Raw genomic sequence first — 24,795 nt, 5'->3', positions numbered from 1 at the left:
TGACCTCGTGGTCCACCCACTTTGGCCTCCCAAAGTGCTGGGATTACAGGAGTGAGCCACCATGCCTGGCCTGTTTTTATTTATTTTTATTATTACTATTATTTTTAAGACAGAGTTTTGCTCTGTTGCCCAGGGTGGCATCTCAGCTCACTGCATCCTCTGCCTCCCCGGTTCAAGTGATTCTCGTGCCTCAGCCTCCCTAGTAGCTGGGACTACAGGCATGTGCCACCACACCTGGCGAATTTTTTGTATTTTTAGTAGAGACAGGGTTTTGCCATGTTGCCCAGGCTGGTCTTGAACCCCTGAGCTCAAGCAATTCTCCCGCCTTGGCCTCCTGAAGTGCTGGGATTAGAGACATGAGCCACTGTACCTGGCCTATTTTTTTTTTTTTTTAATTCTTTATTTGGCCCGGACAGTGCTAACAACTAATGTTTTCCCATTTAATTATGTCCAAGAGTGTTTTCTTTGTCCATTTGCATTTCTCTTCTCTTTTACCTGCCCTGGCTCTTCCCTTCCCTAGGGAAGAATATACAAACTTCTATGGACATATGGTTTTATTTTTCTTGAATATATATCTAGCAGTGGAATTGCTGGGTATATGGTAACTGTAACATTTTGAGGAACTGCCAAACTGTTTCCAAAGTGGCTGCACCGTTTTACAATCCCATCAGCAGTGCATGAGGTTTCCAGTTTCTCCACATCCTCATCAACACTTGTTATTATCCATCTTTTGATTATTGCCATCCTAAGTGGGTATGAAGTGGCATCTCATTGTGACTTTGATTTGCATTTCCCTGATGGCTAATGATGTTGTGCATTCTTTCATGTGCTTATTGGCCATTTGTGTATCTTCTTTGGAGAAATGTATATTTGGTCTTTTATCCATTTTAAAATTGGATTATATGTCTCTTTATTATTGAGTTGTAAGTGTTCTTTGTGTATTCTGAATTCGGTTCCTTATCAGCTATGATTTTAAAATACTTTTTGCCCATTCTGTGGGTTATTTTTTCACTTTCTTGATGGTGTTCTTTGAAGTGCCAGGTTTTAATTTTGGTGAAGTTCAATTTATCTATTTTTCTTGGGTTGCCTATGCTTTTGGTATCATACCTAAGAAACGTTTGCCTAATGCAAGGTCGTGAAGACTTATGCCTATATATTCTTTTTTTTTTTTTTTTTTTTTTTTTTGAGATGGAGTTTTGCTCTTTCACCCAGGCTGGAGTACAGTGGCATGATCTCAGCTCACTGCAACCTCCACCTTCCAGTTTCAAATGATTCTCCTGCCTCAGCCTCTTGAGTCGCTGGGACTACAGGTGTGTACCATCACACCCGGCAGATTTTTGTATTTTTAGTAGAGGCAGGGTTTCACCATGTTGGTCAGGTTGGTCTCAAATGCTTGACCTCGTGATCTGCCTGCCTTGACCTCCCAAAGTGCTGGGATTACAAGCATGAGCCACTGCAACTGGCCATATGCCTATATATTCTTATAAGAGTTTTATAGTTTTAGCTCTTAGATTTAGAACTTTGATCGGTTTTGAATTGATGTTTGTATATGGTGTGAGGTAGGGGCCTAGCTTCATTTTTTGCATATGGAAATCCTGTTGTCCCAGAACCATGTGTTGAAAAGACTCTTCTTCCCCATTAAATTGTTTTTTTTTTGTTTGTTTGTTTGTTTGTTTTTTGTTGTTTTTTGAGACGGAGTCTCGCTCTGTCGCCCAGGCTGGAGTGCAGTGGCGCAATCTCGGCTCACTGCAAGCTCCGCCTCCTGGGTTTACGCCATTCTCCTGCCTCAGCCTCCTGAGTAGCTGGGACTACAGGCGCCCGCCACCGCGCCCGGCTAATTTTTTGTATTTTTAGTAGAGACGGGGTTTCACCGTGGTCTCGATCTCCTGACCTTGTGATCCGCCCGCCTCGGCCTCCCAAAGTGCTGGGATTACAGGCGTGAGCCACCGCGCCCGGCCCCCATTAAATTGTTTTGATACTCTTGTCAAAAATCAGTTTATTATAAATGTAAGCATTTATTTCTGCATTCTCAATTATAGTCCATTCATCTATATGTCTATCCTTATGCCAGTATTGCTGTCTATACTGTCTTGGCTACTATAGCTTTGTAGTAAGTTTTGAAATCAGGAATTATGAGTCCTCCAACTTTGTCCTTCTTTTTCTTTTTTCTTTTTTTCTTTTTTTGTGAGACAGAGTCTTGCTCTGTCACCCAGGCTGAAGTGCAGTGGTACAATCACTGCTCACTGTGGCCTTGACCTCCTGGGCTCAAGCAATCCTCCCACCTCAACCTCCCAAGTAGCTGAGACTACAGATGTGTGCAACCACACCCAGCTAATTCTTAATTTTTATTTATTTATTTTTTGTAGAGACTGGGTCTGGCTATGTTACCCAGGCTGGTCTCAAACTCCTGGGCTCAAGTAATCCTCCCACCTTGGCCTGCCAAAGTGCTGGGATTGTAGGTGTGAGCCACTGTGCCCAGCCTGTCCTGCTTTTTCTAGATTATTTTGGCCATTCTGGATCTCCCTATGAATTTTAGGATCAGCTTGTTAGTTTCTGCAAAAAGGGACCTGAGATTTTGATAGGGGTTGCATTGACTCTGTAGATCACTTGGGGAGTTTTGCCATCTTAACAATATTAAGTGTGGAACCTGAATTCCTTTTTGCTGGTGGCACTGCTCACTCAGCTTCCCTAGTCATTGAGTCTGCTGAGTAGGCAAATTGCACAGACATCAAACTGCACTGACAAAACTCCAGGGACATAATGTCTCTTTTCCTTTTTGAAGAAAGTAACACAGTATACTATAGTGTCTAATTTAAGGTTTGGATAAGACACTTAACTCCTGAATTTGTGAAATGGGAGTGCATCTGGCACCTGGTCGCAGATATGACAGATCTGGCTTTCCTTCATGCTAAGGATGGGATGGAGATCTCTAAGATACTCCCATGACCCCTTGCTTCATGCCTTGAGAAGTGTGGTGAGAACTGGGAGACCCCACAGCCCTGGAGGCACCAGGTGGTGGTAGGAGAATTGAAGCCAGGCTCCATTTTATATTGTTTTATCTGTTGGGCAAAGGGGTATGATTTCATTTGAGGAAAGAGTTCTGCTACTAAAACAATCTTGGCCCCTTCCCACCAATTCACTCCCATCATAGTTTGAAGAATGGAATAAAAATAAAAAGGGAGTAATATCACATATTAAAAGTTTAGTTTAGGCTAGACGCAGTGGCTCATGCCTGTAATCCCAGAACATTGGGAGGTTGAAGTGGGAGCATTGCCTCAGGCCAGGAGTTTGAGACCAGCCTGGGCAGCAAAGCGAGACTCTATTTCTATAAAAAAATTTAAAAATTAGTTGGGTGTTGCGGCACACATCTGTAGTCCCACATACTTGGGAGGCTAAGGTGGGAGGATAGCTTGAGCCCAGTCGTTTGAGGCTGCAATGAGCCGTGCTCACACTAATGCACTCCAGCTTGGCGACAGAGCAAGACTGTCTCAAAAGAAAAAAACAAGCTTAGTTTATACCCCAGCATGTACTTATGTGTTCCAGATGTAATGCTTTGGCACAGCACAAATACATGATTTTATTTTCAAGAAAGAAGAAATAAAGAATGCAGCATTTACATTTGTATCACTTGGAATCTTGTTTTCCCATTTGGAATCTTGTTTTCCAAACTTAAAGAACACGTGGGAAACTACATTTGAAACTTCAAATCCATTCATACCTCAACTCAGCTGGGGGGAGGAGCTCTCATTTTAAAAAACAATACTTGTGTGTGTGTGTGTGTGTGTGTGTGTGTGTGTGTTTGAGAGACAGAGATTAGAGTTATTTATTACAGTTGTTTCAAAGAGGCAATTTTTTAAAAAGCATTAATTTGGACTGAGTTTTTAGTTTGTTTCTGGGAGGAGAGAAAGTTATATGCAATAGAAAATGTTTTGAGGTCTTCAAAATCTCAGATCTAGGCTGGGCATGGTGGCTGATGCCTGTAATCCCAGCACTTTGGGAGGCTGAGGCGAGTGGATCACAAGGTCAGGAGTTCAAGACCAACCTGGCCAAGACAGTGAAACCCCGTCTCAACTAAAAATACAAAAATTAGCTTGGCGTGGTGGCGGGTGCCTGTAATCTCAGCTACTAGAGAGGCTGAGGCAGAGAATTGCCTGAACCCGGGAGGCAGAGGTTACAGTCAGCCAAGATCGTGTCACAGCACTCCAGCCTGGGTGATAGAGCGAGACTCGGTCTCAGGAAAAAAAAAAAAAAAAAAAAAATCAGATCTTTTGCCTTAGCAGATTCCCTTTACTTAAGTTGTTGGAACTGGCAGTTCATAGGGATTTTGTTTCCATCCTTTAGTGATGGGGGTGTGTGCGTGTGTGTGCACATGGAAAGTTAGGGGAAAAACACAATGATATAACCTAACTCCAAAACAAGGAAGCACGTTACACACTTGAGGTTTGGCGCTTCAGTTCCTGCCCAGTCTCAGAAGGTGCATGCAGCTTGGCTGACCTTGTGTGACCTTTCTGTATGACACATCTCCCAAGGGGGTGGGGAGGACTGTTTCTCTCCAGCATGGCTTTAGTTTTATAAAAGCCCTGTGCAGTCTTGCAAACTCAAATGGTTTTCTTAACAAATCACTCACATTTCATGTGTTCTGGGCTGGGCAGGGCCTCGCTAATCCTTGGCCAGCATTGTGAGTCAGAAATTATTTAAATGACCGCCTGAGTCCTTTTGAGGAGAGAGAGTTGGCAAGTTTATTTAGGGAGGTGCAGTGACTCTTAAACAGCACTGCAGTAAGTGAGTGGCAGCACTGATAAATGTGTTAGAAGCTCTATTTTATTGTGATAATAAATGCTAATGAAGAACATGAAAGTATTACCTTTTAGAGTGAGCTAAGAATGATGATGCTACCAAATTTTATTAAGTATTTATTATGTGGTGGAGTATGGTGGCTTCTCCCTTGTTTTTGACTGTGACCTATTGTAAAAAATAGACTGCAACCTGGTGACCCGGTTGTGTGTGTGCACGCACACGCACACACACACATATCTGAATTATTTGGTGAAACAATAGTTGCCCTATGCATGTCTAGTGTCCTCTGGGCTCAAGTGATCCTCTTGCCTTGGCCTCCAGAGTAACTGGGACTACAGGTGCATGCCACCACACCTGCTAATTTTGTTTGTTTGCTTGCTTTTTTTTTTTTTGAGACGGAGTCTCGCTCTGCTGCCCAGGCTTGAGTGCAATGGCCGGATCTCAGCTCACTGCAAGCTCTGCCTCCCAGGTTCACGCCATTCTCCTGCCTCAGCCTCCCGAGTAACTGGGACCACAGGAGCCTGCCACTGTGCCCGACTAATTTTTTTGTGTTTTTTTAAAGTAGAGATGGGGTTTTGCCATGTTAACCAGGATGGTCTTGATCTCCTGACCTCGTGATCCACCCACCTTGGCCTCCCAAAGTGCTGGGATTACAGGCATGAGCCACCGCACCTGGCTTTACACTGGCTAATTTTTAAAATTTTTTGTAGAGACTGGGTCTCACTGTATTACCCAGGCTGGTCTCAAACTCCTGGGCTCAAGTAATTCTCTGGCCTCAGCCTTCCAGTGTGCTGGGATTACAGGTGTAAGCCACCACACCCACACTAAAGTTGCATTTGGAAACAAATATATCTCCTATGATGGCTTTGATCAATATATAAACAAATATTATTATTATTATTATTTTGAGATGGAGTCTCGCTGTCGCCCAGGCTGGAGTGCAGTGGCACGATCTTGGCTCACTGTAAGCTCTGCCTCCCTGGTTCACGCCATTCTCCCGCCTCAGCCTCCCGAGTAGTTGGGACTACAGGCACCCGCCACCACGCCCGGCTAATTTTGTATCTGTATTTTTAGTAGAGATGGGATTTCACTGTGTTAGCCAGGATGGTCTCCATCTCCTGACCTCGTGATCCTCCTGCCTTGGCTTCTCAAAGTGCTGGGATTACAGGCATGAGCCACTGTGCCTGGCCAACAAATGTTATTCTGTCTGGGTTGCCATATTTTGTGGTTTTTTTAAAAAATATTTTTATTCATCTCTCTGGTGACTTGAAATTTCATGCAAGTACAGGTCCTTACAGACCATTTCTATTGGAAAATCACTTATTTTGGGTGTGTATTAGGGTTTGGAGAAAAACAGAACCAACAGGATATATGTCAATCAATCGCTCATCTATCTATTGAGAGGCTGATTTTTAGGAATTGACTCATATGATTGTGGAGGCCGAGTGAGTCCAAAATCGGTAAGGTAGGCTGGCAGGCCGGAGACCCAGGGAAGAGTTGCAGTGAGCCCAAAGGCAGTCTGGGCAGAATTCTTCCTGCTCTGGGAGGTCAGTCTTTTTCTACTAAGGCTCATAGCTGATTGGCTAAAGCCCACCACATCATGGAGAATAATCTGCTTTACTCTAAGTCCACTGATTTAAATGTTAATCTCATCTAAAAAATACCTTCACAGAAATGTCTAGAATGTTTGACCAAATAGCTGGTTACCATGGTCTAGCCAAGTTGACACGTAAAATTAATCATCACAGTGGGTAAGATACTGTTTGAGGTTGTTCAGAAGAAAGGAAAAAGGCAAAAGGCTGGGCGTGGTGGCTCATGCCTGTAGTCCCAGCACTTTGGGAGGCCGAGGTGGGCGGATCACTTGAGGTCAGGAGTTCGAGACCAGCCTGGCCAACATGGTGAAACCCTGTCTCTACTAAAAATACAAAAAATTAGCCAGGCATGGTGGCGGGTGCCTGCAATCCCAGCTACTTGGGAGGCTGAGGCAGGCGAATCGCTTGAACCTGGGAGGCGGAGGTCGTGGTGAGCCAAGATCGTGCCACTGTACCTGGGTGTCAGAGTGAGACTCCGTTTCAGGAAAAAAAGAAAGGAAAAAGGCAATGGTTGGAAGTGGAAGTGTGCTGTTGGTACAGATAGGAGAACATTTCGGAAAGAACTCCGTCCCCTTTGATTGACTGCAAAATAAGTCCCTCCCTTCTTGTCTTGCAATTACAGGTGGACCAGATGGGTTGGCAGATTGGCAGTGGAGGTGCAGAGTTTCTTGTTCTGATTGAAATGATTTTTTTCTTACATTTTAGGGTTTTTGCTTTTTTTTTGAGACAGAGTCTCCGTATGTTGCCCTCCTGGTCTTAAGTGATCCTCCTGCCTCAGCCTCCTGAGTAGCTGGGATTACAGGTGTGAGCTACCGTGCCCAGTTCTTAGATTTCCTTTTAAGACTGAAGATCTGAGAGTTCATGGGCCTAACTAAGTAAAAGGTGCCATCTATCTGCAGCAAATTGGTGCATGCTCCGTAGACCTAGCTGTAGGGGGTTGTGTGTGCTAATGCAGCATTTGTGACTCAGCCATAATGAGGCTGACCTTGCCTCACCTGTTCCGCAGGCTACCACGTAGCTATAGTGGGTCACTGGCCACAGAAACTATTGGTGTCTGGGGCTGCCTGGGTGGGAACTCAGCCTGTATGAGAACATGGTATTCAGAAGACATTAAATATTTATTATCGCTTTTGTTTTATTTTATTTTTATTGAGGTATAATTAACATACCACAAAATTGACCCTTTTGAAGTACCCAATCTGTTTTTTAGCACATGCATAAGGTAGTGCAAATATTGCCACTAGTTCCAGAATATTCATCATCCTAAAATACAGTTTTTCTTTTGCAAGTAATTTTTTTTTTGTTTTGAAATGGAGTCTCACTCTGTTACCCAGGCTGGAGTGCGGTGGCACAATCTCGACTCACTGCAACCTCTGCCTCCCAGGCTCAAGTGATTCTCCTGCCTCATCCTCCCTAGTAGCTGGGACTACAGGTGTGCACCATCACACCCGGCTAATTTTTGTATTTTTCATAGAAATGGGGCTTCACCATGTTGGCCAGACTGGTCTCGAACTCCTGACTTCGAGTGATCTGCCCATCTCGGCCTCCCGAAGTGCTGGGATTACAGGCGTGAGCCACTGCGCCTGGCCTTTTGCAAGTAATTTCAACATTTAAGAGCATGGCCTACTGGATCAGTCCCATCAGCAAATAAACACGCAGTTATTTCTCCCAACTTAAAAACAATAGAACCCTCTCTCCACCCTACTTCTCCCTACAGTTGTACACCCATTTCTCTTCAGTTTAGAGCAAAACTTTTTGAAAGAATTGTCTGGACTTGCTGACTAATTTTTGGCCTTCCATTGTCTTAAAAAAATTGTGATAAAACACACATAACGTAAAATTTACTGTGTTGACTATTTTTAAGTGTTCAGGTCAGTAGTGTTGTGTATAGTGATATTGTTGTGCAACCAATCTGCAGAGTTTTTCATCTTGTGACACTGAAACGCTGTATCCATTAAACAGTAACCCCCATTCCCTCCTGCCCCCAGCCCCTGGCAACCAGCATTCTACTTTCTGTCTCTGAATTTGACTGCTCTAGATACCTCATATAAGTGGAATCATGCCATATTTGTCCTTTTGTGATTGGCTTATCTCACTCGGCAAAATGTGCTCAAGGTTCACCCATGTTGTAACATGTGTCAGAATTTCCTTCCTTTGGGCTGGGCATGGTGGCTCATGCCTGTAATCCCAGCACCGAGGAGGCGGGCGGTGAGCCCAGGGGTTCAAAACCAGCCTTGGCAACATGGTGATACCCTGTCTACAAAAAAATACAACAATTTGCTGGGTGTGGTGGCATGCACCTGTAATCTCAGCTACTTGGGGGCTGAGGTGAGAGGATCGCTTGAGCCAGGGAAGTTGAGGCTGCAGTGAGCCGTGATCTTGCCGCTGCACCCCAGCCTGGATAACAGAAGGAAACCCTGTCTCCAAAAAAAGAAAAAAAAAAAAAAAGAAAAAAGAAATAATTTCCATCTTGGCTTTTGGTTTTCTGTTTTGTTTTTTGAGATGGGGCTTCACTGTCACTGATTGCTGCAGTGGCACAATCTCAGCTCACTGCAACCTCTACCCCCCAGGCTCAAGCAATCCTCTGACCTCAGCTTCCCGGGTAGCTGGGACCACAGGCATGCACCACTATGCCCGATTAATTTTTTATATTTTTGGTAGAGACAGGGTTTTGCCACATTGCCCAGGATGGTCTCGAGCCCCTGAGCTCAGGCAATCCCCCTGCCTGGGCCTCCCAAAGTGCTGGGATTACAAGCGTGAGCCAGCACAGCTGGCATGGACTTTCCCTCCTTTTTAAGGCAGAATATTATTCAATTCTATGCATTTGCCACATTTTGTTCAACCATTCGTCTGTCGTGAATACAGAGTTGCTTCCACCTTTTGGCTATTGTGAATAATGCTGCTATCCCATTCTCTTTTGAGCCCCTCATTTCAGGCAGGCTTGGCTTCCACTCCCCTCTCCCCAGACATCTCTTCCGAGGTCTCCGATGAGTGCCTGGTTGCTCATCCCAATGGCCTGTTCTCTGTTGCCATCCTTCCTGGCTACCAGCAGTGTTTCATGGAGTTGGTCACTTTCTCTTCCTCGAAGCCTTGCCTCACCTGGCTTCCAGGATGCCCCACTCTCCTGATCCTCTTCCCACATCTCTGTTAAGGAGCACCCCAACCTCCTGGTTGCTCAGGTCCGAAGGCTGGGGCATCGTTTTTGACTTTTTTTTTTTTTTTTTTTTTTGGAGACAGAGTCTTGCTCTGTCGCCCAGGCTGGAGTGCAGTGGCCGGATCTCAGCTCACTGCAAGCTCCGCCTCCCGGGTTTACGCCATTCTCCTACCTCAGCCTCCCAAGTAGCTGGGACTACAGGCGCCCGCCACCTCGCCCGGCTAATTTTTTTGTATTTTTTAGTAGAGACGGGGTTTCACCGTGTTAGCCAGGATGGCCTCGATCTCCTGACCTCGTGATCCGCCCGTCTCGGCCTCCCAAAGTGCTGGGATTACAGGCTTGAGCCACCGCGCCCGGCCCTGTCTTTGACTTTTGTATCTCTCTTCTCCACACTTGTCAAAAGACCCCACTGTATTTTTTCAAAATATACTTGGAGAGTGGCCACTGCTCCCCTCCTTCTCCTACCACCCTCCAGGTCATTCTCCCCTCTCACCTGAATGACTGTGTCCTCCAAGCCTCTGCCCTTACCTCCTTTCAGCTTGTTCTCAACTCAGAGTCAGAGGGAACCTTCTAAAGGGTTGGCTACTTCTCTGCTCAAAGCCCTCAAATAGCTCTCATTTCACTGCAACAAAAGCCAAAGCCCTTAGGGTGCCTGCAAGGCCCCATGTGATCTGGCCACATTTCTTCTCTGACTCCTCTCTTAGTTTGCCCTTCCCCCTCATAACCCCACCTCAGCCACATCACCTCCATGCTGTTCCCTGCGTGGGCACCTCAGGGCCTTTGCACCTGCTATTCCCACTGCCCAAAATGCACCTCTTCCAATGTCTGCAGAGCTTGGTCCCTCATTTCCTCCAGCCTTTCCTGGTCATTGTATCTAAACTGTTACCACTACATCCCAACTTCCCCTCTGCCTTCATTGCTTTTTCTCCTAACACTATCGTTATCCAATATAAGGTATATTTTGCTTATTTATCTTGTCATCTGCCTCCCCCACTAGAACGTCAGTTCCATGAGAGCAGGAATTTTTCTTCTATTGTGTTCCCTGTCATGTCCCCAGCACCTTGCCTGGTACAGACAATAATTTGTTGAACCTGTAAAGAAAAGTTTGGTAAATAGATTAAAAACCATTTGATTCTTCTATTATGATATAATACTTGCCTATATTTTTCTTACCTGTGAATTATTACATATGTGTATGTATGCGTGTGTGTATGTTTGTTGTGTGTGTGTGCATGTGTGTGGACAGAGAAAGAGCGAGTCCTGTTGTTCACACCCAGATATTCCTGCTTGTTAAACAGCTACGTAGTGTTTTGCTGAGTGGCTAGAGCAACTTTATTTAACCTTGTTTTGTTCAGTACTACTGGGCAGCTTCCAATCTTTTGCTATTGTAGATTACGCATCATCTGTGCTGGGCACTTGCCCTGCTTCCTTCCCTCTTCTCTGAAAGGCTCCCCTGTGCTCCTGAGCCCCCCCATGCTCCTGAGCCCAGCCGGAGCCGGAGTGGGGGCTGTGGTCCTGGCTGGGCCTATCATGGTTCCTCTCCCCCTGGCTATGGTAGCCGGTTCGGAGCTAGACACAAGCCAGCCATGCCAGGCCGTGGGCTTCCTCGCCGTCATCCTAACCCACTCAGAAGTGGCAGGGAAGGTGCTTGAAGGCACTCACCCAGCGTTAGAGCAGTTAGGACAGGCCCACAGTGTGGAGTGGTGACAGCGCGTGGGGAGGGTTGGGCACATTGTCTTTGGATCTAGTCACATGACTGTTCGAGCTGCTCCAGGGACCTTCCTACAATCCCCTTTCTCACCCATCTAGATGGAGTTGGATTTCTCACTGCTAGCAGTGAGTCTAGACAGATCCAATCCAGTGGAGCATCCCTGCCTCACTCTCTTTTTTTAGTTGATCCTTAGTCTAGAGCAAGGAAAGATGTGGAAACCCTCCCAAAGGCATTATTCAGGGCAGAAAATGCTGGTAGGCAGAGCAGCACCTTGTTTTTGTCACAACCAGAGAAACAATTTAAATCTGAACTGTGAGGGCTCAGATGCTGACGCTGCCATCTGAGAAGGAGGACCTCTCTCACCTCAGGTTCTTTGTCTGTAAAATGGGGATGCAAATAATTATACCACACCTCAGGGAGTTGTTTTCAGGACTGAATGAGCTAATAAAAATTCTTAGAGTGGTGAGTAACGTAAGATGAGAGTGCTCATTGAGTTAGCTATGGTGACTGCCAGAATCCTAAAAGTGTAACAGGGGTTAAACATAGAGGTACCATATAGTCCAGCAATTCCACATCCGGGTATATACCCAAAGAAATGAAAGCAGAGACCCAAACAGATACTTGCATTCCCATGTTCACAGCGGTGTTATTCACAATAGCCAAAAGGTAGAAATAACCCAAATGTCTATTGACAGATTAGTGGCTAAACAAAATGTGGTATGTACATACAATGGAATATTATTTAGTCTTAAAAAGGAAGGAATTTCTGGTTGAGTGAGGTGGCTCACACCTGTAATCCTGGCACTTTGGGAGGCCAAGATGGGAGGACCTCTTGAGCCCAGGAGTTTGAGGCTGCAGTGAGTTATGATTGTGCCACTGTACTCCAGCCTGGATGACAGAGCCAGACCACATTACAAAAAAAAAAAAAAAAAATTTTGACACATGCTACAACATGACTGAACCATGAAAGTATTATGCTACCTGAGAAAAGCCAGTCACAGAAGGACACTTACAGGGGGTACCTGGAATAGCAAGTTTAGAGAGAGAAGTATTAATACAGCAGGGGCTGGGAGAGGGGCAGGTGCAGGAGGAGTTACCGCTGAATGGATACACAGTTTCTGTTTAGAATGACAGCAAAGTTCTGGAAATGGATAATGGTGAGAGTTGTACAACAAGGTGAATGTGCTAGATGCCACTGAACTGTACACTTAAAAATAGTTAAAGTGGTATGTTTGATATTATATTTTACCACAATAAGAAAAAAGTGTAAGAGGAGTTGGAGTGTACTACAGTGGCTCTTCTGGACTTTTTCTTTATAGATTGAAGTTACGTCAAAATGTAGCACAGTGAAAAAACAGGCACAGGCCAAAAAAGTGGTGGTGTGTCCGTGTGTGTGTGTGTGTGTGTGTGTGTGTGTGTGTGTGTGTGTGGTGGGGGCTGGTAAACTACCCACAAGACACCAGAGGCTCCCTGTGAGGTCTGATACTGCAGGCTGGGATCTGATGCTGCAGGAGCAGGAAGAGCAGGGGAGATGAGGGAAAGGTGAGCCTGCACAAAGAATTTTCTCAGTGACTGTGGGCAGGGCAGTCAGGACCCTGGGTCACATGTGCCCAGCCCAGGACCAGAGCTCATGTGAGTCATAGCTCAACTCCCAGCAAACAAAGGGATATGCCAGGGAGGGGCTGAGCTGTGACTCAGAGGCTGCTGGTGCTGTGAGCTTCCTCCAGGAACCCCATCCTGTCCAGTCCCTGATTCTGACTCCTACTGTGGGGGTGGGGACAGGTGTACCCACTTCCTGGGCAGGTTCTTGAGAGGGCTTTTCTGCAGAACCTAGAGTTTTTTGCAGCTCTTTTTTGAAAACCCGAGTAGCAGCAGCTATACCGTTTAAGTGCTTGCTGCATACGGGCCCTGGGCTAAGTTCTTTTTTTTTTGAGACAGAATCTCAGCTCTGTTGCCCAGGCTGGAGTGCTGTGGCATAATCATGGCTCACTGCAGCCTTGACCTCCCAGGCTCAAGAGATCCTCCCACAGGGACTGTAGGTGCATGTCACACACCCAGCTAATTTTTAAATTTTTTGTAGAGATGGGGTCTCGCTCTGTTGCCCAGTCAGGTCTTGAACTCCTAGGCTCAATTGATTCTCCTGCCTCAGCCTCCTGAAGTGCTGGGATTACAGGCATGAGCCACCATGCCTGGTCCCTCACTTCATCTTTTTGTTTTTATTTTTATTTTTGAAATAGAGTTTTGCTGTTGTTGCCCAGACTGGAGTTCCATGGCACGATCTTGGCTCATGGCAACCTCTACTTCCCAGGTTCAAGCGATTCTCCTGCCTCAGCCTCCCAAGTAGCTGGGATTACAGGCATGTGCCACCACGGGCGTGGCTACTTTTGTATTTTTGGTAGAGATGGGGTTTCTCCATGTTGGTCAGGCTGGTCTCAAACTCCCGACCTCAGGTAATCTCCCCGCCTCGGCCTCCCAAAGTGCTGTGATTACAGGCGTGAGCCACTGTGCCCGGCCCCACTTCATGTTTTTAAAGCCTCGCTGTCACCCCATCAGGCAGTCATTTCAGTCCCGCTTTACAGAAGAGGAAATGGGCTTATGGAGGGAAGCATCTTGCCTGAGGCTATGTGGGTGGCAGATAGCAGAGCCAGATTGGAATCTATCACTGATTCAGGAGCCTGAACTTGTAATCATGCTGCTCACCACCCTCCCTCCCCCCACCCCCAACTCATACACACATGGGGAAGAATAGACTCCAAAATGTGACTTATCTTTAGGCCAAGCTTGTCTAACATGTGGCCCAACACAAATTCATAAACTTTTTTTTTTCTTGAGACATAGTCTTGCTCTTTCGTCCAGGCTGGAGTACAGTGGTGCAATCTCGGCTCACTGCAAGCTCCACCTCCTGGGTTCATGCCATTCTCCTGCCTCAGCCTCCCGTGTAGCTGGGACTACAGGCATCCGCCACCACATCCGGCTAATTTTTTGTATTGTTGGTAGAGATGGGGTTTCACCGTGTTAGCCAGGATAGTCTTGATCTCCTGACCTCGTGATCTGCCCGTCTCGGCCTCCCAAAGTGCTGGGATTACAGGTGTGAGCCACCGCGCCTAGCCTTCGTAAACTTTTAAAAAACATTATTATGAGTTTTTTTGCATTTTGTTTTTAGTTGGTCAGCTATCGTTAGTGTTAGTGTATTTTATGTGTGGCCCAAGACAATTCTTCCAGTGCGTCCCAGAGAAGCCAAAAAATTGGACACCCTTGTTCTAGGCTTAAAGACAAGGCTTAAAACTTTTTCCTTGTGCTTATAAAAAATTTAGAAAATGTAAGTAATGAATATATTTTACAGTAAAAAAGACATAGTTAAGTATGATTGCATGTCAGCATTTCAAATTGTTATTTTTATGCACACTTTTGGGACCTTGAAGGCAGGTGACATCAAACAAACCCATTGGGTACGAGTATCACTCCTTGTGCTGGACGCCAAGAGCATCACAGTCTATGACAGTTTTGTCCAATGTATGTACAACTGTAATGGCATTTCAAAAAGACCAGACTGATTTGGAACAAGTTCTCATAAATGTGAAAATAGAGAAAATAGGTGTAATGTAGATTGGCCCTTGAGGGAGCACGTGGTAATACTAATTTCCAAGGCATTCCTTATTTTTCTGTGTAAAAGGCCACATGTCTTATTTTATGGAAAGAAACTTGTTCTTTCAAGATTTTTATTTGAAAGAGATTGTGGGAAATATGTAACCCTCCCTTCCTTTATAGTCAGCTCTTGGTGAATGTGGCCATGGCAAGGACAGGACTGAAGGGTTAAAGCCCAATCAATATGAGGAAAAGGAAATTCACTTTAGACAATAGTTTTAGTTTCATCTGAAATTTTATCGGAGTTGCTAACTTGGTGGCAAAACTGACTGACTCATTTAGGTGGCCCCTCCTCAACTCTCCCTGTCTGTGTAGTATGGACAGTAAAATCAGTGAGAGCAAGAATTAAGCCCCTAGTTTGTCTGTTATAGTAGGAGGCAGTCATTCATTCACTTACTCTGTATCACTCGAGTATGTATCAAGTGATACGATGGCTGGAGTTTGCTTCACTGGGTTGAGTGTAGAAGAAATAATATTAGGAATGAGTTGACCACTCAAATTGTATGATGTGTGGCACAGAGAGTACATTATATTCTTTCTACGTTTGTATGTATTTAAACTTTTACATTTAAATAGCTTGTGTGGGGGTGTGGGTATGGGTGTGACTTACCCTGGGCCAGGCCCTGTGCTCAGTGCTGGGGAAGACTTGGTGGCTAAGACTGGCTCAGACTCTACCCTACCAGAGTCAGCAGACAAGACACATTCAGGAAACAGATACTAATCAAATAGTCACATGAATGCTAGTAAAATTATAGTTGGGATAAGTGCTGAGAAATCATAAACAGAAATGCAGAAACCTGGACGGGTGCAGTGGCCCACACCTATAATCCCAGCATTTTGGGAGGCCAAGGTGGGTGGATCACTTGAGGTCAGGAGTTCAAGACCAGCCTGGCTAACATGGTGAAACCCCTCTCTACTAAAAATATAAAAATTAGCCAAGTGAGGTGGCACGCACCTGTAATCCCAGCTACTCGGGGGGCTGAGGCAAGAGAATCACTTGAACTCAGGAGGCAGAGGTTGCAGTGAGCTGATATCGTGCCACTGCACTCCAGCCTGGGCGACAGAGTGAAACTCCATCTCAAAAAATAATAATAATAAAAATTTAAAAATGCAGAAACCTGCAGTGTAGACCCCATTTTACCCAGGATCATAACGGGACTAAGAGTCCTCAGCTGGAGGTACTACCAAGGGGGCAGGTGGAGTGACAGCCTGCTTGTGTTGAGACCTAAAGGAAAAGATGGAAGGGGGCAGGGGTGTGAGGGGGGTGTGTGTGTGTGTATATATAGGCCTGCATGGTCAAGGCCAACAGGAGCCTTTGTGTTTTGTTGCCTGCTTGAACCATGGTGGGATAGAAGGATTTCAAGGTGGACCAGTTGACTGAGTGCCCTTCAATCCCGTAGTCTTTTGTGGTGCATCAACCTCATATAGGACCTTGTGGTATATGTTCAAGATAATGGAGACTGGGAGTTTGAGACCATGCCCAACATGAGGCAACATAGCTACAAAAAACTTAAAAAAAAGAAAAAGAAATGATAACTGATTTTACTTAGAAAAAAATCCACATCTCTTTTTGCCTTAACTAACATGCCCTTTCCACTCCTTGTCATGCCTTCTGGTCTCATGGATGTTCCAGCTATGTCCCAATCCCTTTGCTTGCTCAGCCTCTGAGTCTGCTGGTCCTCCTGTCAAGAACACTTTTGCCCCTTCACTTAGGGCCAGCTCCCTCTCATATCTAGGTTTTGGCTCAAATATTGCAGGGAGGCTCCCCATAATCACTTTTCCCTGCATACTTTCTCTGCTTTTTTTTTTTTTTTTAAAGATGGAGTCTCACTCTGTTGCCCAGGCTAGAGTGAGGTGGCACAATCTTGGCTCACTGCAACCTCCACCTCCCAGGTTCAAGAGATTCTCCTGCTTCAGCCTTCCAAGTAGCTGGGATTACAGGTGTGCACCACCATGCCCGGCTAATTTTTTGTATTTTTAATAGAGTGGGTTTTCACCATGTTAGCCAGGATGGTCTCCATCTCCTGATCTTGTGATCCGCCCACCTTAGCCTCCCAAAGTTCTGGGATTACAGGTGTGAGCTACTGCACCCAGCCTCTGCTGCCATTTTTTATTGGTCTCTTCTCCAGACTGTGAGCATGGTGACAGTAGGGGCTATGTCTGCTCATATTCTGTGGCCTCCTTAATTCCCAGCCCATAGAGGCGCACAGTGCCCAGCAGATCTGACAGCCAGATGCTGTCTTACCTTGTCCCTATTCACATTCCTACTTAATCATTTTGCATTTTAGAAGTATTTTGACTCATGTACAGTTGTCAAAATGGACTTATAGAAAGTTGTGGAAGCTTTATATAAGGTGGGAGTTTGTGTCCTAAAATTCTCTCAAACAGTAGGGGTGTGGTTTGGAATTCTGTTGGACTTCAGGGGCGAGGTGGAATCAGAGGCTTCTGGAGGATATAGATAAAGGATTGGGTGTCAGGGAAGCTGCACCTTCCTCTAGAGGTAACAGAGATTGTAATTTTTGTGTGCCTGGTTTATGGTCACAGCTGACAGGACTTTACCCTAAAAGTACATCCTACCTCACTCCTACCTCACACCGTACACAAAAATAATTCAAGATGGATTGAGAATTTAAATGTGCAGGGCAAATCAATGGAGTTTTCAGGAGATAATAAAGAAGAATATCTACATGAGATGAGGCTAGGCACAGGTTTCTTAAATAAGTCACGAAAAGCATCATAAAGGGGCCAGGCGGGGTGGCTCAGGCCTGTAATCTTAGCACTCTGGGAGGCCAAGGCGGGTGGGTCACCTGAGGTCAGGAGTTTGAGACCAGTCTGGCCAACATAGTGAAACCCTGTCTCTTCTAAAAATACAAAAATTAGCCAGGCTTGGTGGCGTGCGCCTGTAGTCCCAGCTACTCAGGAGGCTGAGACAGGAGAATTGCTTGAACCTGCGAGGCTGAGGTTGCTGTGAGCTGAGATCACGCCACTGCTCTGCAGTCTGGGCAACAGAGTGAAACTTCGTCTCAAAAAAAAAAAAAAAAAAAAGAAAAGCAAAGCAAAGCATAAAGAGAAAAGCTTATAAATCAGATTTCATTAAAATTAAGAACTCTTCATCAAAAGACACCATTAAGAGAGGGAAAAGGCAAGCTGCAGTCTGGGAAAAGATGTTTAAAATACTTATGTTCAACAAAGGATTTATATCCAGAATATATAAAGAACTTCTACAAACCAATAGGAAATAGGCAACACAATTTTATTTACAAAAAAAAATTTTTGGCTGGGTGCGGAGGCTCACGCCTGTAATCCCAGCACTTTGGGAGGCCAAGGTGGGCAGATCACAAAGTCAGGAGATTGAGACCATCCTGGCCAACATGGTGAAAGCCCGTCTCTACTAAAAATACAAAAATTAGCCAGGCATGGTGGCGTGTGCCTGTAATCCCAGCTACTCGGGAGGCTGAGGCAGGAGAATCCTTGAACCAGGGAGTCAGGGTTTGCAGTGAGCTGAGATTGCACCACGGCACTACTGCACTCCAGCCTGGTGACAGAGTGAGACTCCGTCTCAAAAAAAAAAAAAAAAAAAATGTTGAGATGGAGTCTTACTCTGGCACCCAGGCTGGAGTGCAGTGGTGTGATCTTGCCTCACTTCAACCTCCACCCCACCGTGCTGGGCTCAAGCAATCCTCCCACCTCAGCCTCCCGAGTCGCTGGGACCACAGGCATGCACCACCATGCGTGACTTTTTTTTTTTTTTTTTGTATTTTTTTGTAGAGATAGGGTTTCGCCATGCTGCCCAGGCTGGTCTTGAACTCCTGGGCTCAAGCGATCTGCCCACCTTGGCCTCCCAGAATGCTGGGATTACAGGTGTGAGCCACTGTACACACCTGACAACCCAAGTTTAAAAGGATAAAAGACTTGAGCAAGCATATCATCAAAATGAATATCCAAATTACCACAGAAACATTTGGAAAGATGCTTAACCTCAGGAGTCACCAGAGAAATGAAAATTTAAGTACAAGAAGATACTACTATATATCCACCAGAATGACTAAAATTAGAAAGACTCAAAGTGTTGGTGAAGATATGGTGCAACTGGAACTCACACACACTGCTAGTGGGAGTATGAATTGGCACGACCATTTTGGAAAATCGTTTTGATAACATCTACCCAAACTTAACAGATGCCTACCTATGCTGCAGCAATTCCACTCTTAGATATATACCCAAGAGAAGTGAATGCATCTGAGCACCAAAAGACTTGTGCACAAATGTTCATAGCCGCTTTATCCATAATTACCAAAAAGTGGAAACAATTCAAATGCCCATCAGTAGCCATATGGATAAGTAGATTTGGTATATCCGTACAATGGGATACACTCAGCAATGAGAAAGAAGGAACCACTGCTGCATGCCACAATGTGGATAAAACTCCTAACACCGTGATGAGTGGAAGAAGCCAGGGACAGTCCATACTGTGTGATTCCATTTATGTACATTTCAGATGCAGAAGTCAAGATAGTAGTTACCTTTGGGTAGGCAATTACCTGGGAAGGAACATAAGGAAGCCTTCTTTCTGGGAGACAGGAACTGTTTTACATGTTTTGATTTGGTTGCTGATCACATTGGGGTATACCTATCTAAAAATGTTATTGAGTTGTACACTTAAGATTGATGCGCTTTATGGATGTTGCAAACTACTTTGTTAGTGTGTATATTGGGGAAAAAAAGAACACATGGAAACTTTCTAGAGCCTTTGGAAGAAGGGTGGGGACATGAAAGAAAGCCAGAGGCAGGGCAGGCTGGAGGGGAAGGCGAGGTGGAGGGCTGGGAAGAGGTGGGTGATTTTCCTGCCATGGAGCTCCTCCCTGCCCCAGGTGTGGGCCGCGGTGATTGCTCCTGTGTGTTCCTCCCTGCCCTCTCCTACCCATGTATCCTTTGGCAGTGAGCACTCGCTAACCATCAGCCGTCCCTGGCACGATCCTTATCCTGAAGAGAGGAGGCGCTTGAGAGGGAGGGTGGCCTTTCTTAATTCTGGTGCTATTTAAGGAAGGGGTGCATTTACCTGGTGCTTCCAGAATTTGCACTCCTTGGATTTTCCCATATGGGAACCTGCCTGGCAGGCAGCTTTGCATGAAGCCAGGGATTAAATGGTGGTGGTGGATAGGGTGGAGGGGACCCAATGAGGAGGGCAAATCTGCTTCTGTTTGCCCGGGCACATCACCTGCACCCACACCCTGGGCTGCTCCTCATTGATTTAAAGCCCATTTCTCTCGATGGCCTGGGGCGACCCTGTCAGTCTGCTGGGGCAGATCTCCAAGCAGGATGGGCCATGGTGCCCTGGGGGGTGGTTTGTGCTCTAGATGGTCTCTGGCTTTCTGCTTGGGTACTCCTGCTGGGTGTCCTTCTGACAGGAGAAGGACGCACTTCAATTCTAGGCCTGTGTTCTGGCTGCCTTGGGACAGCCCGAGGGCCATGGCTTTGGATCTAAATGCAAGCATATTGTGAATTTTATTATTTATGTCTTTATGTCCTGCTGTGTTCCCTAAAAGCTTTAAGCCACTTTATCTAGAGAAGACGAGGAAAGTGTAGGGGTTAAGAGTGTAGGCTCTGGCTGAGTGGGGTGGCTCACGCCTGTAATCCCAGCACTTTGGGAGGCTGAAGTGGGCTGAGCTTTTGAGGTCAGGAGTTCAAGACCACCCTGGCCAACTTGGTGAAACGCCGTCTCTACTAAAAATACAAAAATTAGCCGGGCGTGGTGGTGGCTGCCTGTAATCCCAGCTATTCAGGAGGCTGAGGCAGGAGAATCGCTTGAACCTGGGAGGTGGAGGTTGCAGTGAGCCAAGATCGCACCACTGTACTCCAGTCTGGGTGACAGAATGAGACTCTGTCTTAAGAAGAAAAGAATGTAGACTCTGGAGCCAGAATGCGTGAGTTTTCAGGCATGACATTGGACCAGCTAATATACAGGTACTGCAGGATGTGAGGGTGAGAGGCACAAGAACAACGAGCAGCACACTGGCTGGCGGCCTTGGGCAAGGTGTGCCTCTGTTTCTTTATTGGATGATCAAGAATAAATTAGAGATCAATCTGGACAACACGAGAATAGTAACTTTGGGTTGTTGTGTGGCTTTAGTGTGGTAATTACCATAAAGCACTTAGAAGAGTGCCTGGCATACAGTTGATACTCAGTAGATGGTGGTAGTGGTGATGGTGAAGGGTATTTTTTTTTTCTTTTGCAGACTCTTACTCTGTCACCCAGGCTGGAGTGCAGTCCCGCGATCTTGGCTTACTGCAACCTCACCTCCCCGGTTCAAGCAATTCTCCTGTCTCAGCCTCCCAAGTAGCTGGGATTACAGGCTCCTGCCACCACACCTGGCTAATTTTTGTATTTTTAGTAGAGATGGGGTTTCACCATGTCGGCCAGGCTGGTCTTGAACTCCTGACCTCAGGTGATCCACCTGCCTCGGCCTCCCAAAATGCTGGGATTACAGGCGTGAGCCACCGTGCCTGGTCTGGTGAAGGGTGTTTAGATGTACTAGAAAAATGAAATGTATCAGTGCCTGTGGTGGGCCAGTGAGCCAGTTTGTACAAAGCACCAAGAGCAGTACCTGCACATGTGAGGGCTCAGTAAATGTTCACTGTTATTATTTTTATTATTCCATCATCCAACCCTTATCTGTAATTACAAAATCAAGAAAACCACTCTTTTTTTTTTTTTTTGAGATGGAGTTTCACTCTTGTTGCCCAGGCTGGAGTACAGTGGTGCAATTTTGGCTCACCGCAAATTCCACCTCGCGGGTTCAAGCCATTCTCCTGCTTCAGCCTTGCAAGTAGCTTACAGGGGTGCGCCACCACATCCAGCTAATTTTGTGTTTTTAGTAGAGACGGGGTTTCTCCATGTTGGTCAGGCTGGTCTCGAACTCCCAACCTCAGGTGATCTGCCTGCCTCAGAAAATCACACTTTTTTAAATAAAAAACTCATTTAATGACCAAACCTGGCTTGAGTTAATGGGAGATTACTCATAGTATGTAACAGAAGTAGTTACACATTCAGCTGTAGAAATATTTATGTACTGGATTTTGGGGTGCTGTGCCTGGCCCTGCTGGGGTTTGGCATAGCATCCTGTACATACTCCATACTACCTTTCTCAAATGCAAACAGATTATGAATTCCAAAATATGTCCAGCACCAAGGGTTGGAAAAGGGACTGTGGACTTGTCTGCCATAATTCATTCTCTGGATGGGCATTGAGGCCGCTTCTTGCTTTTGCTACTAGGGAAGGATGCTGCAGTGAGTATCCTTGGTAGTCTTGGAATTGCTGGGTTTACAGACATGCAAATTTAAAATTTTGGTGGTTATCGATAGATCGCCTTTCAAACAGATGAGCACAGCTCCATAAATACTGTATGGATGTGAAGTTGATCGTGTTACTCCCCAGCTTTCGAGAGTCTCCACAGCTGACTACAGTTGTCCATAATTGTCCACAGCTATTCATGGCCTGGGGGCTTATATCCTTGCTCCCTTCTGTGGTGTTCACAGCCTTTCCTTCCCAGTCTGGCCCCAGCGTGTCTGCCCAGCCTCTAACCATGGTGGCTTTCCCCCCACCATTATACTTGGACCTCAGACCACCTGTAGTGTCCCTCAGTCGGTCAACAACCGACCCCCCAATTTCTCCCCCCAGTACTCTCTCTTTCTCTCTTTCTCTCTCTCCCCACTACCCCCGTACTGTGTGCCCTGGGACTCAGCCATAGGCAGCATAGAGCTGTCCCTGCTCTGTGGCCTTGGCCTTCCAGGGTGGAAGCAGGAAACCCAACTTAGTTTTGATCGTCCTGAGAATAGAGAGTGAGAGGGAACAGCATTTAGGGGAGGGAACAATGTGTGGGAAGGCCTTGAGGCAAACTTGGGAGGAAGATTTATATTTTTAGGGTTGTGGGAAACCCTTGCAGAGGTTTAAGCCAGGGAATGACTTGGCCGATTGGGCTTGTATTTTCAATACTGCAGGTGGTAATGGTGAAGGTGTTAACAGCAGGGGCTGAGAGAAGGGAGTGGAGGGAGAAGGGTCAGGCCTTAGTTGCTGACTGAACCTAAAGGGTAAGATGAGAGAAGGGTGGAGGACACCTTGCAGGTCTCTAGATTCAAAATCTGGGTGATAAGGGTGTTCTGAGCCTGGGCCTCAGAGGAGAGGGGCTGAGAGTGGAAAGAGCAAGTCCTCTGGCTGCCAGGGTTCACATCCCAGCCCCTGCAGTTGTTGCTGTCAATCCCTGACCCTCACTGTCCTCATCTGTAAGATGGGGATTAATGCAGCGCCCTTGCAGGGTCCTGTGAATGTGGACGATGCTGACAGCAGTCAGGGGGCTGCACATAGTGGGTGCTGGGCAGGGACACATCTTCCCCTTCTTGTGCCAAGAAGCCACCCCCAGAACTGGCTTCTCTGTTAGAACTGCCTTCCCAGCCACCATAGTTTCTGATTTCTCCTCTTTTCAGGCTTTGCTTTTGTTTCCCTACTGGATTCTGAGCCCCTTGGAACTCCAATCCTAGGTAGTAGAGCTTAGACATCTGCATTTCTGAGCAATTCCCCAGGTGAACTCAGCTGCTTAGAACATTCTGCATCCCTGTAGGGCCGGAGCTGTGTCTTCTTAGAGCCAGACACATACGCAACCCTGGAATGAAGGAACCACTAACAACCGTATGGCCTCGCATCTCCCACAGATAAACCCAGCAGGCTGGACTGCTCCAGTTTCGAGAGCAGCCCAGTCACCTGAGAGGGATTTTTATTTTATTATATTTTATTCTTATTTATTTATTTATTGGAGTGAGGGTCTCACTCTGTCGCCCAGGCTGGAATGCAGTGGCACAATCATAGCCTACTGCAACTTCGGACTCCTGGGTTCAAGCAGTCCTCCCACCTTAGCCTCCTGAGTAGCTGAGACTACAGGGATGCATCACCATACCTGGCTAATTTTTTAGTTTTTGTGGAGATGGGGTCGCTCTATGTTGCCCAGGCTGGTCTTGAACTTCTGTCCTGAAGTGATCCTCCTGCCTCAGCTTCCCAAAGTGCTGGGATTACAGACATGAGCCACCATGCTCAGCTCCTGGGAGGGATCTTTAAAGTTCAGATTCCCAGACCCAGCCTTGGCAAGTCTGTTTCAGAAGGTCTGAGCTGAGCAGAGCGTGATTCTCTGCTTGGATGATTCTACCCAGCCATGTCAGGACACCTGTAGGCTCTTAACGCTGGGTGTCCTCCTGGCTCTGACATCCTCGTCCTCAGCCACAGGCCCTGACATGTCCTGCCATGCTGGGTGAAGTTGGTTTTCTTGGTGCCAGGTCACCAGGTGGGGTTTCTGGGTAGTGGCAATGGCTGCTCCCCTCCTGCAATTAGCAGGAGTTAAAATGTCTGGGTTCTGAACTTGTGTGTCTTTGTGTGTGCCACCAGTAATTACACAAGGTCAAGTATGTTTATCATAGCTGAAATTCTAACAGTTTGGGGGCCTGTGTCCCCAATTTGTTTAGTTTGTGGTCTCATTCTCCCAGCCAGCCTTAAGGAGAGGGGGCCGTGGGGCACAGCTGCTCCTACCCCGAGAGCACGCAGAGCTGAAGTGCCAGACTATGCCTCCGGACGCATCTGCCCATTTCCATTGTCTGCCTCTCCTCGGACACAGAGGAATGATTATAACCAAATGAAGGGGTCCTCCTTCACCAGATCTCCCTGCATATTTCCGGCTGGCTTTTGCAGAAGGTGTGGTCTTGCTCTTGATGTGCAAATCTATTGGGTGATAGAGGTCTCATCGTGCTGGAAGATGTGCCTCCCCAGTTAATTCTCCTCCACCCAACCAGTCAGTGAAGGTTCGCAGAATGGAAATTGATGGTGGACATGTGACTTGACTGGCTGAGCTCCATA

The 24,795-nt window shown here is 46.3% G+C and overlaps 1 protein-coding gene across 3 annotated transcripts in view; it reads left to right on the top strand.

Annotated features, from left to right (window-relative positions):
- LOC105482527 (Rho guanine nucleotide exchange factor 3) overlaps nucleotides 1-24,795 on the top strand; it is a 346,919-nt gene that overhangs the window by 6,717 nt on the left and 315,407 nt on the right. The window lies entirely within an intron of this gene.

The sequence above is a fragment of the Macaca nemestrina genome, chromosome 2 (genome assembly GCF_043159975.1).
Source record: "Macaca nemestrina isolate mMacNem1 chromosome 2, mMacNem.hap1, whole genome shotgun sequence".
NCBI classification, from domain to species: Eukaryota; Metazoa; Chordata; class Mammalia; order Primates; family Cercopithecidae; genus Macaca; species Macaca nemestrina.
The sequence above is the reverse complement of the archived record's forward strand: the minus strand, read 5'-3'. Positions and strand labels throughout refer to the sequence as shown.